Source organism: Scyliorhinus canicula, chromosome 6 (assembly GCF_902713615.1).
Source record: "Scyliorhinus canicula chromosome 6, sScyCan1.1, whole genome shotgun sequence".
Taxonomy (NCBI): Eukaryota; Metazoa; Chordata; class Chondrichthyes; order Carcharhiniformes; family Scyliorhinidae; genus Scyliorhinus; species Scyliorhinus canicula.
In genome coordinates, this window is record NC_052151.1 from 113,041,704 (window position 1) to 113,056,767 (window position 15,064).

The following is a 15,064-nucleotide window of genomic DNA, read 5'->3' on the forward strand; positions in this document are numbered from 1 at the left end:
GGGCTATTAGAACAAAGAACAAACACCAAAGAAAATTACAGCACAGGAACAGGCCCTTAGTCCCTCCAAGCCTGTATCGACCATGCTACCCATCTGAACTAAAACCCACTACCCCTCCGGGGACCATGGCCCGGATTCTCCGCAATCCGGCGGGGTGGGCCATACCGGCGCCGAGGAGTGGCGTGAACCACTCCGGCGTCGGGCCGCCCGGAAGGTGCAGAATCCTCCGCACCTTCAGGGTCTAGGCTGGGGTTGGCGCCGCGCTTGCCGGCACGAAGGGTCTCCGCCAGCCGGTGCGAATTGGCGCATGCGCGGGAGCACCAGCGTGTTCTGGCGTGATCCCAGCACATACGCAGGGGGGTTCTATTCCGTGCCGGCCATGGCAGACCATTACAACAGCCGGCGCGGATGGAAAGAGTGCCCAGGTCACAGGCTCACCCGCAGCGGGGCCAGATCCCCAGGCGCCCCCCGATGACTCCGCTGACCGCCCGCGAGAGCCAGGTTCCGCCGGTAAGGACCTTGTTTGATTTACGCCGGCGGGACTGGCCGAAAACGGGCGGCCAATCAGGCCATTGAGGAACGGAGAATTGGCGGCGGGGGGGCGCAATGCCAAAGGCCCCCGACTGGCGCGGCCTGATCCCCACCCCCGCGGCGGAGAATCCGGCAGCCGGTGCCAGGGCGGCAGGGCGGGATTCACGGCGCCACCCGGCGATTCTCCGGCCTGGCGGGGGAGGGGGGGGGGGGGGGGGCGGAGAATCCCGCCCCATATTCCTCTATTCCCATCCTAGTCACGTATTTGTCAAGACGCCCCTTAAAATCACTATCGTATCTGCCTCCACTACCTCCCCTGGCAGTGAGTTCCAGGCCCCCACCACCCTTTGTGTAAAAACACCTGCCTCACAAATCTCCTTTAAATCTTGCTCCTCGCACCTTAAACCTATGCCCCCTAGTAATTCACTCTTCCACCCTAGGAAAAAGCCTCTGACTATTCACTCTGTCCATGCCCCTCATAATCTTGTAGCCTTCTCAGGTCGCCCCTCAAACTCCTTTGTTCCAGTGAGAACAAACCAAGTTTCTTCAAGCTCTCCTCATAGCTAATGCCCTCCATACCAGGCGACATCCTGGTAAATCTTTTCTGCACCCTCTCTAAAGCCTCCACATCTTTCTGGTAGTGTGGCGACCAGAATTGAACACGATGGGCGGGATACTCCGATGCCCCGCCGAGTTGGAGAATCGTCGGGGGGGGGGCTCCGACTCCTGCTGCTGAATTCTCCAGTGTCTGTTTTCGTGCAATGGCAGGAATCACGCCACGCCAATCGGGGGCCGTTGGCAGTGGGACCCCCCCCCCGGCAATTTTCCAGGCCCCGGTGAGCTGAGCGGTCACCCGTTTTTGGCCAGTGCCGCCGTCGTGAGATGGACATGGTCCATCCCGGCTGGACCTAGCTTGGAGGGCGTCTAGCAGAGTCCTCGGGGGAGTGCGGGGGTATCCGGCCCCACAGGGCCCCCTACGGTGGCCTGGCCCGCGATTGGGGCCCACCGATCTGCGGGCGGGCCTGTGCAGTGGGGGCACTCTTTCCCTCCGTGCTGGCCTCTGTAAGGCTCCGCCATGGCCGGCGCAGAGAGGAAACCCCCTGCGCATGCGCAGGAAACACGCCAGCAGTTTGCGCATGCCCAACTCGCGCCGGCCCACGGCGGCCCTTCGGTGCCGGCTGTCGCAGCGCCAACCCCTCCGCCGCCGGCCTAGCCCCCGGACATGCGGAACTTCTGGGTGGCCCGACGATGGAGTGGTTTTCTCTTGGAGCCGGCGTCGGGCCATCGCGCCAAGTGCGGGAGAATCCCGCCCTATATTCCAAATGTGGCCTAACTAAGGTTCTATAAAGCTGCAACATGACTTGCCAATTTTAAAACTCAATGCACAGCTGATGAAGGCAAGCATGCCACATGCATTCTTGACTACCTTCTCCACCTGCGTTGCCTCTTTCAGTGACCTGTGTACCTGTATACCCAGATCCCTCTACCTATCAATACTCCTAAGAGTTCTGCCCATTACTGTATATTCCCCATCTGTATTATACTTTCCAAAATCATTACCTCACATTTGTTCTAATTAAACTCCATCTGCCATCTCTCCGCCCAAGTGTCCAGCCGATCTATATCCTGTTGTGTCCTCTGACAGTCCTCATCATTATCCGCAATTCCACAAACCTTTGTGTCATCTGCAAACTGACTAATTAAACCAGCTACATTTCCTCCAAATCATACATATTACAGGATCCTTGCATTGATCCCTGAGGAATAGCAGTAGTCGCAGCCCTTCATTCAGAAACGCACCCTTCCACTGCTACCCTGTGTCTTCTATGATCGAGCCAGTTCTGTATCCATCTTGCCAGCTTAACTCTGATCCCATGCAACTTCACCTTCTCTACCAGTTTTCCATGAGGGACCTTGTCAAAGACCTTACTGAAGTCCATGTAGACAACATCCACTGCCCTACCTTCATCAATCAACTTTGTCACTTCCTCGAAAAACTCGATCAAGTTCGTGAGACACGATCTCCCCTTCACAAAACCATGTGGCCTCTCGCTAATATGTCCACTTATTTCCAAGTAGCAGTAAATTCTGTCTCGAAGAAACCGCTCCAATAATTTCCTATCACTGACATAAGACTCACCGGCCTGAAGTTACCTGGTTTATTCTTGCTACCCTTCTTAAACAAAGGAACAACATTGGCTATTCTCCAATCCTCTGGGACCTCCCCTGTAGCCAGTGAGGATACAAAAATTTATCTCAAGATCCCAGGAATTTCCTCCCCTGCCTCTCAGTATTCTGGGGTATATCCCATCAGGCCCTGGGGACTGGTCTAGCTTAATGTTTTTCAAGATCCCCAATACCGCCTACTTTTTGATCTCAACATGACCCAAACTATCTACACACCCTTCCCCAGATGCATCATCCACCAAGTCCTTCTCTTTGGTGAATACTGACGCAAAGTACTCATTTAATACCTCATCCATTTCCTCTGGCTCCACACGTAGATTCTGTCCCCTGTCCTTGAGTGGGCCAACCTTCTCTCTGACTACCCTCTTGCTCTTAATATATGTATAAAATGTCTTCGGATATTTCTTAAAGCTGCTATCCAATAACTTTTTGTGACCTCTTTTAGCCCTCCTGACTCCTTGCTTAATTTTTGTCTACTTTCCTTGTATTCCACACTTGCTTTGTCTGTTCCCAGCCTCCTAACCTTGACAAATGCTTCCTTTTCCCTTTTGGCTCGGCTCACAATGTTTCTTGTTATCCAAGGTTCCTGAAACTTGCCATACTTATCCTTCATCCCTACAGGAACGTGTCCGTCCTAAATTCCTATCAACTTATACTTGAAAGCCTCCCACATGCCAGATGTTGATTTGCCCTCCAACATCTGCCCCCAATCTACATTCTTCAGATTTAAATTTGGGGTGAGGATCAGACAGATCCACAGATCTTTTCCTTGGGAGGTCAAATGGCAAAGATGATACACCTGAAATACAAAGCAAAAAACAGAAATTGTTGGAAGGTGGGCATTTGTAATGAAAAGAACCAAGTAATCAATTGTAGGTATACCCATCATCAGGATGATGTGATTCATGATTATAGGATATGGTCTGTGGAAGAATGGGCTTGACATGCCAAATGCATTTCCTCATTCCATTTTCTTTTAATATGACTACAGCTGGGCCTTTTTCTAAAGGTTTATGATTTTCCATTGTTAGCATAAGATATCATTTTATTAAGAGTGCCGTTGCTAGTAACTGTTGGTTTTACTTGCTCAGGTACACATAATCAAAGTGCCTGACTATGTCTCTGAAATGAATCTACATAGAAGCCTGGAACCAACATTTCTAGCTGCTGGAGGGAATGCAATAAATGTGCAGTGATGCAATGGTCAAGACTGAACAGCACAATTACAATGGCAGCTCTGGGATACTCATTCAGAGATGAGTAGCCACATTTCTTGGAAATGCTTTTGTTTTCTGGACTTATCAACTCACAATGTTTTACTAAATCGCTCATATTTCCAATATTTCATGTAATTGTTCTAGTTTCACTTACTAAGTATTTACTGCCTAATTTAAGTTATATTCACCAGTGTTCTATGATACTGATGTAACTATCTTTTGATTTCAACTCAAAAGATAACAGATCAAAAAAACTCAACAGCATCAACTAGTTTATGTTGCAATGTGCACAATCTAATGGAAAAGTTTCTAAGTATGATTTGTGGCGGGTTTTGCTGGGAGTTTTGCCGCAGCTCTTGTCAACGTGTTCCCCGCCGCTATCTAACCACACTTAGTCACTCTTTTGGGCCCTGGGGTGTTTATCTCCTGGCTCGCCCACAGAGCATCATTGGTGAGCTGAACTTGCTGGCCAGATTGCCTCCTCAGAGATTGCGCAACCATTTTGAAAGGGTGTTCCGATCTCTAACTGAGCTTGAGGATTCCCCCAAAACCCCACCCATGGGCAATGTCACCCCCCACACACATGGGTATTAACCCCCTCCCCCCTCCAAGTGATGACACCCCACTATGGGGTTGCTGAGGGTCCCCCCTTTTCAGGCCTTCCCAAACCCCCTTTCGAGTACCCCACCTTCCAGGCCCTACACCTCCCCACCCTTCATACCACCCCCCCCCCCCTCCACCTTCCGTTCATGGCCACGGCTACCCTAGGCCCTGACCCTTGGCAGTGGCACCCTGGCAGTGCCAGGATGGCAATGCTAAAGTGCCAGCCTGCTAGTACCAAAGTGCCTGCGTTCAAGGGTGCTACCCTGTGTTCCCAGAGTGCCACCCTGCCTTATCCCAAAACATCCAGGTGCCTCCAATGGCCTGGGAGACTCCCCTGCATGCCGTTTCACCTGGTCAAAGTTTGTTTGGACCAGTACTGAACAGTGCCCGGATGGGGACTCCCTGGGGAGCATGGTAGATCCTGGATGAGCACGCCGAAGTGGGTTTAAAACCTACTTAGGGATGCGAGGCTTGGTCATGCCCTTTGGGGCGGGATCCTGATCGCAACGCATTGCAAGATCCAGGTAGATCTTGCAAAGCACACTGGTTGCTGGGAAGTCCGTGGGAAGTTTCTCATGGCATCTACTGGCTGCATCGCGCTCCCATTCGTGCACAATGCAGCCTGTAGATAACGCCCAACATTTGAGTTGGCCCTATTATTTTAATCAACATGTCATATTCATTTAGAAATACTTCAGTGTTTTCACTGATGTATTTACCCAATATTATATATGTATGAATTGACTTAAATTAATGACTTGTACATTTTAATATTGCAAGAACAGGAACTATTACTATTGGAATGTTATTTAGATTTGAGAGCCTGTCTCTGGTTCATCTGACTCATCAATATCAAAAAATGAATAAGCTTCAAATCCATTTACTTAGTATGCTGAAGAGTAACTTTTGTCAAGCTTCTGCTATGCCATGGTGATTGTTTTCTTTATCATTAATAATTCATAGTGCATCCAGAAAAGCAAGCAATTTTCCCTCTGCTTCAGAGAACGACGTCAAGCTCAGGCCAATCGATCAGTACCGCAGACAGAAAGGTGGTGTTCGGCTGTGATTGCTGCATTAAACTGCCACTCATGAGGCTGCCAGTGAATTGTGCCTTTTCATATGGATAACACATTTTTATGACACTAGATCTGTTTAAATTGTGAAATTGTAATAAACAAGAAATCATACAGCCATGATAAACTGTTGGTATTTCTGGTAATATAAAATTGCAGAAGATTTTTTTTCGGATGCATTACAGACCTCAAGGTTAAAGTCAAATCCCAGCTTCTACCAATTAATTATGATGATTAAAAATAATACCAATCAGTAGTTATCTACCAGAAAATGCCAAGGACAGTTTCAATGAGGCCCTGAGCTTTCAGCGTCATTGTGAATTTATTTTCTAAGCTCTGAATTGCTTGCTACTTGATGGTGCAGTTTGACGTAGTTTATGAATGAAAAAAATCTTCCATTTTGCAAATTGAGGGAACTTTTTTTTTAAACTCCTTGAAATAATTTGCCCTTGTAAAGCAGTTGGATAGATGACAAACATATGTACTGCCACACACACTGAGCTTTCCTTTCTGTTTACTGTTGAACATTTATTAGCTGCAGCCTTTTGAAGGAATTGTCATAGATGTTTACTATTATACTGCTACAACAGCCTAGCTTATTGTTATGGCAGCAAGTTATTCTTACATTTTGTAATATTATATCACAATATTATCGTAGGCCTGGTACCATTTTGTAGTAATCATTGTACTGCATGCTTATCAGTTTAATGTAGCTAGTCAACAAGTTTGTCGAGGCCACGATACCCAAGAATGGATACATTTTTAAGATTTACCTGTCAACTCTCTGGGGGCAATTCTCCGGTTGCGTTGTGCCTGGAGCAAATCCCATTACGTTGGGAGAATTGCAGATGAGATGCTCCGAAGCGGGATTTGTGCTGGACGCAAAACAGTTTCCTATTCCCCCGGCCCATTCCAGCTGGCATAATCAGGATCTCGACTAGAAAGGGCTATAAACTGATAAGAGATCATTTACATTACTTTTAACCTCATTAGTGAGATTAAAGTCGAATGTTGCAGCCTCCTGGAAAGTTTCCCCCACCTGGAGGCCACTGGGACACAAATCGCTACTGCTCTTTAGAAATGGGGGCCAGGCATCATGGGGGAGCAAGGAGGTGAGAACCCCTATCCACCTCCAGGGAGCACAAGAGAACAGCAGCCGCTGGTCAGATGCCGGGGGAGGAGGGGGGGGGGGGGGGGGGGGGGGCGGGGGGTCGCACCTCGGATGGAGGGTCACTTTGGTCTTTGAAGCCTGCTTACTTTCATGTTTAACACCCCATAACTGGGCAAAGCACCGCGGCAGCCTATCTCTCCTAGAATCCTCCCATAGAACAGAGCAATTCTGCAATTCTTTTCATGCAGAAGCATTTCTCTCCCCTTGAAGTTTCAATAGACTCTGTGGGTTTCAGTGTTGCAGCATGCCTTCTTTTATCCCTTTGTACTTGGTTGTTTACAATGAATTTCCCATGCCATTGATTTTTGTAAGGCTCTACTGTTTCACTGTTGCAGTATGCCTGCTGTTATCCCTTTGTACATGGTTGTTTACATTGAATTTCACACCCCATTGATTTTTACAAGCCTCTTGGTTGACAGTTGAAGGCTTTCTCAAAGGAAGGTTAAGCTTTGTTTGTTTTTATACCACTTCAAGGTCCATTAACTCTGAAGTGCTTCTTCGAAAGAGCAGGTGCTCTGCCTGACAGGAATTTTTTTAGACTGGATCTTTTTCAACCTCTGATGGCTCAACAGCATGCCTGCACTGGAGGTACCTTTTCACCACAGAAGCAGCCGGCACCACTCAGATATTAAAGTGCAAGGGTTCTTCAATGAGGACTCAGCCACAGCTGGGTCAACTGCCAGTTGAATTCTGGCAGTAGCAGGGTGCAAGGGAGCAATGTCAGTTTGGCAGTGTCTGAAATGGGGGGGGGGGGGGGGGGGGGGGGGGTGGGGGGGTGGGGGGCGGGGGAACCTAAGGGGGTGCCTGAGGGGTGATCCATTAATGGGGGGGTGGACTGATGACAGAAAATCTGCGGGGTTCATTGCTGGCAAGAAGAGGATGTTCTTTGCTGGCAATTCGGGGGGGGGGGGGGGGGTGCGTGACTTTTTTGGCAAGAAGGTCGGGGGGGGTCTTAGCCGGCAAGAAGGTGGGGGCACTGTAAGGTTTCTCTGAGATTGGGGCACACTTTAAAAATGGAACCCTGATCTCTGAGGATCCGAAGTGTCTTCGGGTGCTACACAGCACATTTTCAGCGTGAATCACCCCGGCTCAAAAAAAATGATTAAATGTGGGAAGTTCGTGATAGGAGTCATGCCGGAACAGCAGGTGCGATTTGCACCAATTTTCCTGCCCGAGAAGTCAATTTTTGGGAGAATTCTGTCCTCTATTGCCTGCTTGTATGCAAATTATAAATCTTAAATGCTGTTAACATTACAAATTTAATTTAACTAGATGGTGGACCTGATTTTCGTTGGCTGTTCTGCTAGGCTTGGATTTTCTTTCTCTGTTATCCTATGGAGCTGCGCTCCGAAAGCTCGTGTTTGAATCAAACCTGTTGGACTTTAACCTGGTGTTGTAAGACTTCTTACTATCATTAATCACATGGGCTGGACACAAAAATAAGGAAAATCAGACGACAATGCCGATTGCAGCCTCCGGCCGCTCAATCTTAATTTTCCTTTGCCTCTTCCTCACCCACTGCTGCAATTGAAGATGAGGCATGTTGTTTTCCGATTCTCTCCCTTACTGTAATTCTCGGGACCCACCAAGTGAATCTGGACCAGATAATGGGGATAAATTGTTGAAATACCTTGATGGGGTGAGAGCAGATGGTTTTACAGCTTGACCTTTTACCTATGGTTGCCAACTGTGATCAAGTATATTCCTGGAGGTTTCATCACACGACTTGCCCTCATGCTCCAGCCATTCGTTGGCCAACACATCCACCCTTGTGACGCACTGCCTTGCTATGTCAATTGGATAATAAAAACACTCATTACACGATTGGATGATGCTTGATTGTCAGCCAAACAACCAATCTCACCACTTTTTCATTATTTTTGTTCTGCAAAGAGAAATGTTCAAAGCAAATTTAAAGAAAAAATATACTTTTTAATATTCCGGTTATTCCTATCCAAGATTGCACAAAGCAGTGTCCTGAAGATTAATCTTCAATTTTGTTGAGAGACTTCAGGCCAATGCTGGAAGGTTGAGAACGCTATCTTTACCTGCTGCAAGCCTTGGTCTCAGCTGAGGCCTTGAATAGAAGATCTTGGAGATATTTGATTGGACAGTGTGGAAGGATCTTTACTCTAATGTGTACCTGTCCAGAGTGTGTTTGATTGGACAAAATAGGGGGAGTTTTACTCTGCATCTAACCAATGCTGGACTTTTTTTCAACAGTTTTACAGTACAAAACAGCACCACAAACCCCCCCTCAACAGTCAACGGTAACCAATTCCCAACAATGCATGACGAAAATACCCCAATAATTGTAGAACTCATCACTTGCCCCCTCCGAGAAAACCTCCCCTTCTCCAGGGTCCAAAAACTCCAGCAGGTACCCCCGCCACATTGAGGCACAGGGTGGAGAAACTGACTTCCACCCCAACAAGACCCGCCAACGAGCAATCAATGAGGCGAGGGCTAAAACATCTGCCCCCACACTTGCCTGTAGCTCTGGTCGGTTCAACACCCCAAATAAGGCTTGTAGGGGACCGGGTTCCACATCCACATGTAAAATCCCTGAGATGGTGCTAAACATATCCTCCAAAACCTTTCCAACTTCGGGCAGGACCAAAACAAATGCACATGATTTAACGGGCCCCTCCCACATCGTTCACAGATATCCTCCACCACCGGGAACAGCCAGCACACCCGAGATTTTGTGAGGTGTGCCCTGTACACTTCCTTCAGTTGCATCAGCCCGCACTCCTCCTCCAGTAGCTCTGATCTATACAGGTCTCTATAAAACTCCTCAAACACCTTATTAATCTGTCCCAGACCACCAACTCCCCCATCTTATCCTGTGGCCGAACTATCCCCTTGCCGCAGCCTCCCTCTGGAGCTGACCTGCCAACATACACCCTGCCTTCCCCCCATAGTCATAGACGGCTCGCCTCACCCTTGTCAAATGATGCACCGTTTTCCCCGTGGACAGTAGGTCAAATAAACCTCGCCTGCAACTCCTTCCTCTTCGCCAGGAGACCCGGGTCCAGGTCCCCCGGTACCTCCCATCCGTCTCTAAAATCTCTTCTATCAGTCATTGGCATTCCTACCTCTCTCTATCAACCTTAGCCTTAAACGGGAACACCTCCCTCCTCACTACTGCCTTCAGAGCCTCCAGGTACACCGAACATGAAATCTCCCCCATGCAATTAAACCCCACATACACCTCAATCACCTTTCCTATATTGGCACAGAAGCTTTGGTCCACCAGCAACCCTACATTGATTCTCCATCCCGGCCTCTGGGCTGCCCTCTTCGCTAAAAGCACATCCATCCAATGTGGAGCGTATTTCAAGATCACAGTTGCCGAGTATTCCAAACTCTTAACTCCAGCCAGCAGCGCCTTTCCCACCACAAAAAAGTTAATCCTCTGTTTGAGCTACTGGCAGAAAAATACTTTTCATTGTACCTCGGTACAAGTGACAATAAACAAGCGAATCCAATCCAAACACTTGTTCACTGGGAAGAAAAATGAGTACTCTCAATCCCTTGGGTGTAAAAACCGCCACGGCCCACTCCCTCCTTTGTCCCTCATGAACCCTGCCCAGTGTCTTTGCCCCCCCCCCCCCAAAAGTAATCCAGAGACCCAGTGTAATGCTCTGGGGACCTGAGTTCGAATCCCACCAGGCCAGATAGTGAAATTTGAATTCAATAAAAATCTGGAATTAAAAAGCTAAAGATGACCATAAAACCAATGTCGATTGTCGTGAAAACCTATCTGGTTCATTAGTGCCCTTTAGGGAAGGAAATCTGCCGCCCTTACCTGCTCTGGTCTACATGTGACTCCAGGTCCACACCAATGTGGTTGACTCTTAAGTGCCCTCAGCGATGGGCAATGTTGGCTGAGCCAGCGATGCCCAATCCCATGAACCATTAAAAAAAAAAATCCCCCTCCCCCCCCTCTCTTCTCTTCCCCCCCCCCCCCCCCCCAACACTCATCATCATCCCAATTGGGGCCATATACACTTGCCAGCGCCACCAACCTTCCCTCCAACACCCGTCGCTATCATGTACCTGCCCCCTGATCAGCTGTTACCTTCTCCATCTGAAACCTCACCCTCTTGCCCACCAATATCACCACCCCCCCAAAACCCCATTGAATCCCGAATGAAACAACTAACTCACCCAACCCTTCCTAGGCCTCACCTGAACCTTCACCCTCAAATGGATCCCCTGCAGCATCAGCACATCAGCTTTTAAATTTCAAGTGCGTGAAAACTCATGCTCTCTTCACCGGCTCCCCTAACCTCCTCAAAATCTGTCTAACTCTTGCTTAAATTTAATCATTGTCCACCACATCCATCACACTCTGGGGTAGTGAATTCCACAGATTCGCAACCCTTTGGGAGAAGTAGGCCGGGATTCTCCGGTATCCAGCGGGCAGGCCGTACGGAGCCAAGGAGTGGCATGAATCACTCCGGTCTCGGGCTGTCCGGAAGGTAGGGAGTGGTTGGCGCCGTGGCAACCGGCGCCAAAGGGCCTCCACCAGCCCGTGCGAGTTAGCGCATGTGCGGGACGCCAGCGAGTTCCCAGAATCGCTGGCGTGTTTCCTGTGCGTGCGCAGGGGGTTTCTTCTCTGCACCAGCCATGGCAGAGCCTTACACAGGGAAGGAGTGCCCCCACAGCACAGGTCTGCCTGCAGATCGGTGGGCCCCGATCGCGGGCCAGGCCACCGTGGGGGCACCCCCCGGGGCTGGATCCCTCCCCCTGTGCCCCCCTGAGGACTCCGCAGGCCGCCCTCAGAGCCAGGTCCTGCCGGTACGGACTCGGTGTAATCCACGCCGGCGGGACTGGCCGAAAACGGGCGGCCACTCAGCCCATCGGGGACCGGAGAATCGCCGGGGGGCCGCTGCCAATGGCCTCCGACCGGCGCGTCGCTATCACCGCCCCTGCCAAAAAACCGGTGCTGGAGAATTCAGCAGCCGGCGTCGGAGTGACGGGGTGGGATTCACGCTGCCCCCCAGTGATTATCCGACCCGGCGGGGGGTCGGTGAATCCCGCCCGTAGTTTCTCCTCAAATCTGTTTTAAATTTGCTGCCACTTATCTAAGATTATGACCTCTCATTTTAGATTGCCCCACAAGAGGAAGCATCTGCTCCACGTCTACTTTATCCATACCTTTTAGCATCTTGTATACCTCAATTTGATCTCCCCTCATTCTTCTAAATGCTAGAGAATATAGGCCTAAACTGTTTAATCTCTCCTCATACGACAAACCGTTCATCTCTGGAATCAATCTCGTGAAACTCCTCTGAACTGCCTCCAATGCCACTATATCTTTCCTCAAATAAGGGGACCAAAACTGTGCACAATACTCCAGGTGCAGTCTCACCAATGCCTTGTACAGTTGCAACAACGCTTCATTCCCTTTATACTCCATTCCTTTTGTTATAAATGCCTCCATTTGCTATCCTTATTACCTGCTGCACCTGCATACTCGTTTTCTGTGACTCATGCACGATGCATGAGGATACCCAGATACCTCTGCATCGGAGCAAGTCTTCTCCCCATTTAGATAATTTGCCTTCCCATTGTTTTGAAAATACATGACCCCACACTTATCCACATTAAACTCCACCTCCCACATTTTGGCCCACTCTCCTAACCTATCTGTATCCATTTGTAAGCATCTTATTTCCCCATTGCAATTTACTATCCCACATATTTTTGTGAACTTGGCTATTGAACCTTCTATTCCTGTGTCCAAGTCGTTAATATAGATTGTAAATAGCTGGGGCCCAAGGACCGAACACTGTGGCACTCCACTAGTTACATCTTGCCATCCAGAAAAATACCCATTTATCCCGACTCTCTGTCTCCTGTCTATCAGCCAGTCTTCTGTCCAAGCTAATAAATTACCCCTATTCCCATTGATCTCACCTTGTGAATTAACCTTCCTGTGTGGCACCTTATCAAACGCGTTTATCAAAGACCAGTTATACTACATCTACAGGATCCCCATTATCCATTTTGCTTGTTGCATCTTCGAAGAACTCTAGCAAATTAGTCAAACGTGATTTTCCCGTCATAAAACTATACTGACTCTAATGGATAGCGCTTCAGCTTTCCAAATGTCCTGACAATATATCCTTGCTAATTGATTCCAACAATTTTCCAACAACAGATGTTAAACAAACTGGTCTGTAATTTCCCACATTCTGCCTCCCTCTCTTTTTGAATAAGGGCATTGGGGGTGATTCTCCGAGCCCTGCACCGGGCTGGAGAATTGGAGCAACCGTGACACGACGTCCCGACGCCGCGCGCGATTCTCCGAGGTGTGGAGAATAGGCGCCATTTGCGCCAGCGCGTTTGGCGTGGCGCCGGGCGCAGGCCGCTGGAATTGGCGTGGCCGCCGATTCTCTGGCCCGGTGAGTCGAGCAGCTGCTCCAACATGACAGAGTCCCACCGCGCCATTCACCCCTGGTCACTGCCAGCGGGAACTCTGCGGGAACGCCTGCGGGGGGCGGCCTGTGGGGGGTTCACCGGGGTGGGGGGAGGGGCTTGGGCCTCCGATGGAGTCTGGCCCGCGATCTGGGTCCACCGATCAACAGGCCGGCCTCTCCCCACTCCCCCACCCGCCCCTCCCGGACTACTTAACGGCGCGGTCGGCCCTTGAACACCTACCCCATGTTGGGTCGGGGCCGGCGTGCGTAAGAAGTTCCCCGCGCATGCGCAGGATGACGCAGCCCAACTGCGCATGTGCAGGATTGAACTGGCCCAACTGCGCATGCGCGGGTCCCAAGGCGTCACTTCTTTTACGCGGCGCCAGGTCTCCGACGCTGTGCTGAGGCCCCGCCCCCGCAAATCGTGCCATGCCCCTGCCAGCCCCACGGAGGCCCCAGATAGGGGCCTGGGAACGGGCGCCGACGCTGGAGTAAAACACTCCGGTTTTTACTCCGGGATCGGCACATGGACACCCGTTGGGAGATTCCTGCCTGTTATGTTAGCAATTTTCCAATCAACTGGAACCTTTCCCGTGTCCAAGGAATTTTGGAATATTATAACCAATGGATCCAATACTTCTGCTGCCATTTCCTTTAACACCCTCGGATGTAGGCCATCGGGTCCTCAAACCCAAGAGTGTGTTGATTATCGTTTCTCTTTGATGCTGATTGGTCCACGTTTCATTCTTTCTATTACCTCTGAATTGCCCATTCCTACAGGAATAGTACTAATGTCCTCCACAATGAAAACTGAGGCAAAGTATTGATTTAGCATATTTGCCAGTTCTGTGTTCCCCACTATTGAGAGGTTTTATCTTCCAAGGGACAAACATTCACCTTAGTGACTCTCTTCCCTTTCATGTACCTGGAGAAGCTTTAGCTATCCTTTTTTATATTCTGTGCTAGTTTATTTTTGTAATTTATCTTCGTTATTTTCATTGCTTTTTATTGCTTTGTTTATGTTTGAATGTTTCCCATTCTTCCAGCCTGCCACTGGCCTTTGCAATATGATATACCTTAGCTCCTTGTTTAGCCATGGATATTTTTTACCCCTCTTCCCATCTTTCTTCCTCACTGGGATATATTTTAGTTGTGAGGAATTGAGTATCTCCTTAAACAACTGTCATTGCTTATCAGCTGTCCTACCTTTTAACTTCCTGCTCTGTCTATATGGGCCATAACTGTCCTCATGCCTATGTAATTTCCTTTGTTTAATTCCAGAACGCAAGAGTGGGACTCCACTTTCTCGCCCCCAAACTGAATTTTGAATTTTACCATACTATGGTCACTACTCCCTAGTGGATCTTTAACTATGAAGTCATTAATTAAAAGAGCCAAAAAGCATCCCAGGCCCTGTGGTGCCTAACGGCATTGAAGGACGTTATGATCCCAGTGGACACTGCATGCTCCCTCTCCAGGAACGCTTGTTTGAAACAGTGAAAATCTATGCCACTTGTACTATCAAATTTTGTTTATGTCTTGCTAAGAAATTAATTATTGAAATTGAACTTCCATTTTGCAAAACAAATTGCATACTTTTATATAGTGCTTAGGTAGCTAACCCACCATCTTGTATACCCTTTCGAACCACTCACAATTATTCTAACTACTAATCCTGCACCCTCATTCCAAAAAGGAATTCATCCACTCATTTTAAAATTTACCATGGGTTCCTATTCTAACACTGTCAATGTTGATTTGTTATGTAATTCTATCACTCTCTCACAAACAAAATGCTGACATTCCCTATTTTCTTTTCATATCCTTAATCTTAATCTGTGTTCCCTGTGC

General features: G+C 48.8%; 1 protein-coding gene and 1 long non-coding RNA gene across 4 annotated transcripts in view; both read left to right on the top strand.

Annotated features, from left to right (window-relative positions):
• Positions 1–5,704, top strand: part of LOC119967405 — a 63,384-nt gene extending 57,680 nt beyond the window's left edge. The window contains exons 3-4 of the long non-coding RNA XR_005460978.1: positions 3,810–4,066; positions 5,502–5,704. This is a non-coding gene — a long non-coding RNA (uncharacterized LOC119967405). The remainder of the gene's footprint in view (positions 1–3,809; positions 4,067–5,501) is intronic.
• Positions 1–15,064, top strand: part of rcan2 (regulator of calcineurin 2) — a 475,186-nt gene that overhangs the window by 214,447 nt on the left and 245,675 nt on the right. The gene's annotated exons all lie outside the window — the stretch shown is intronic.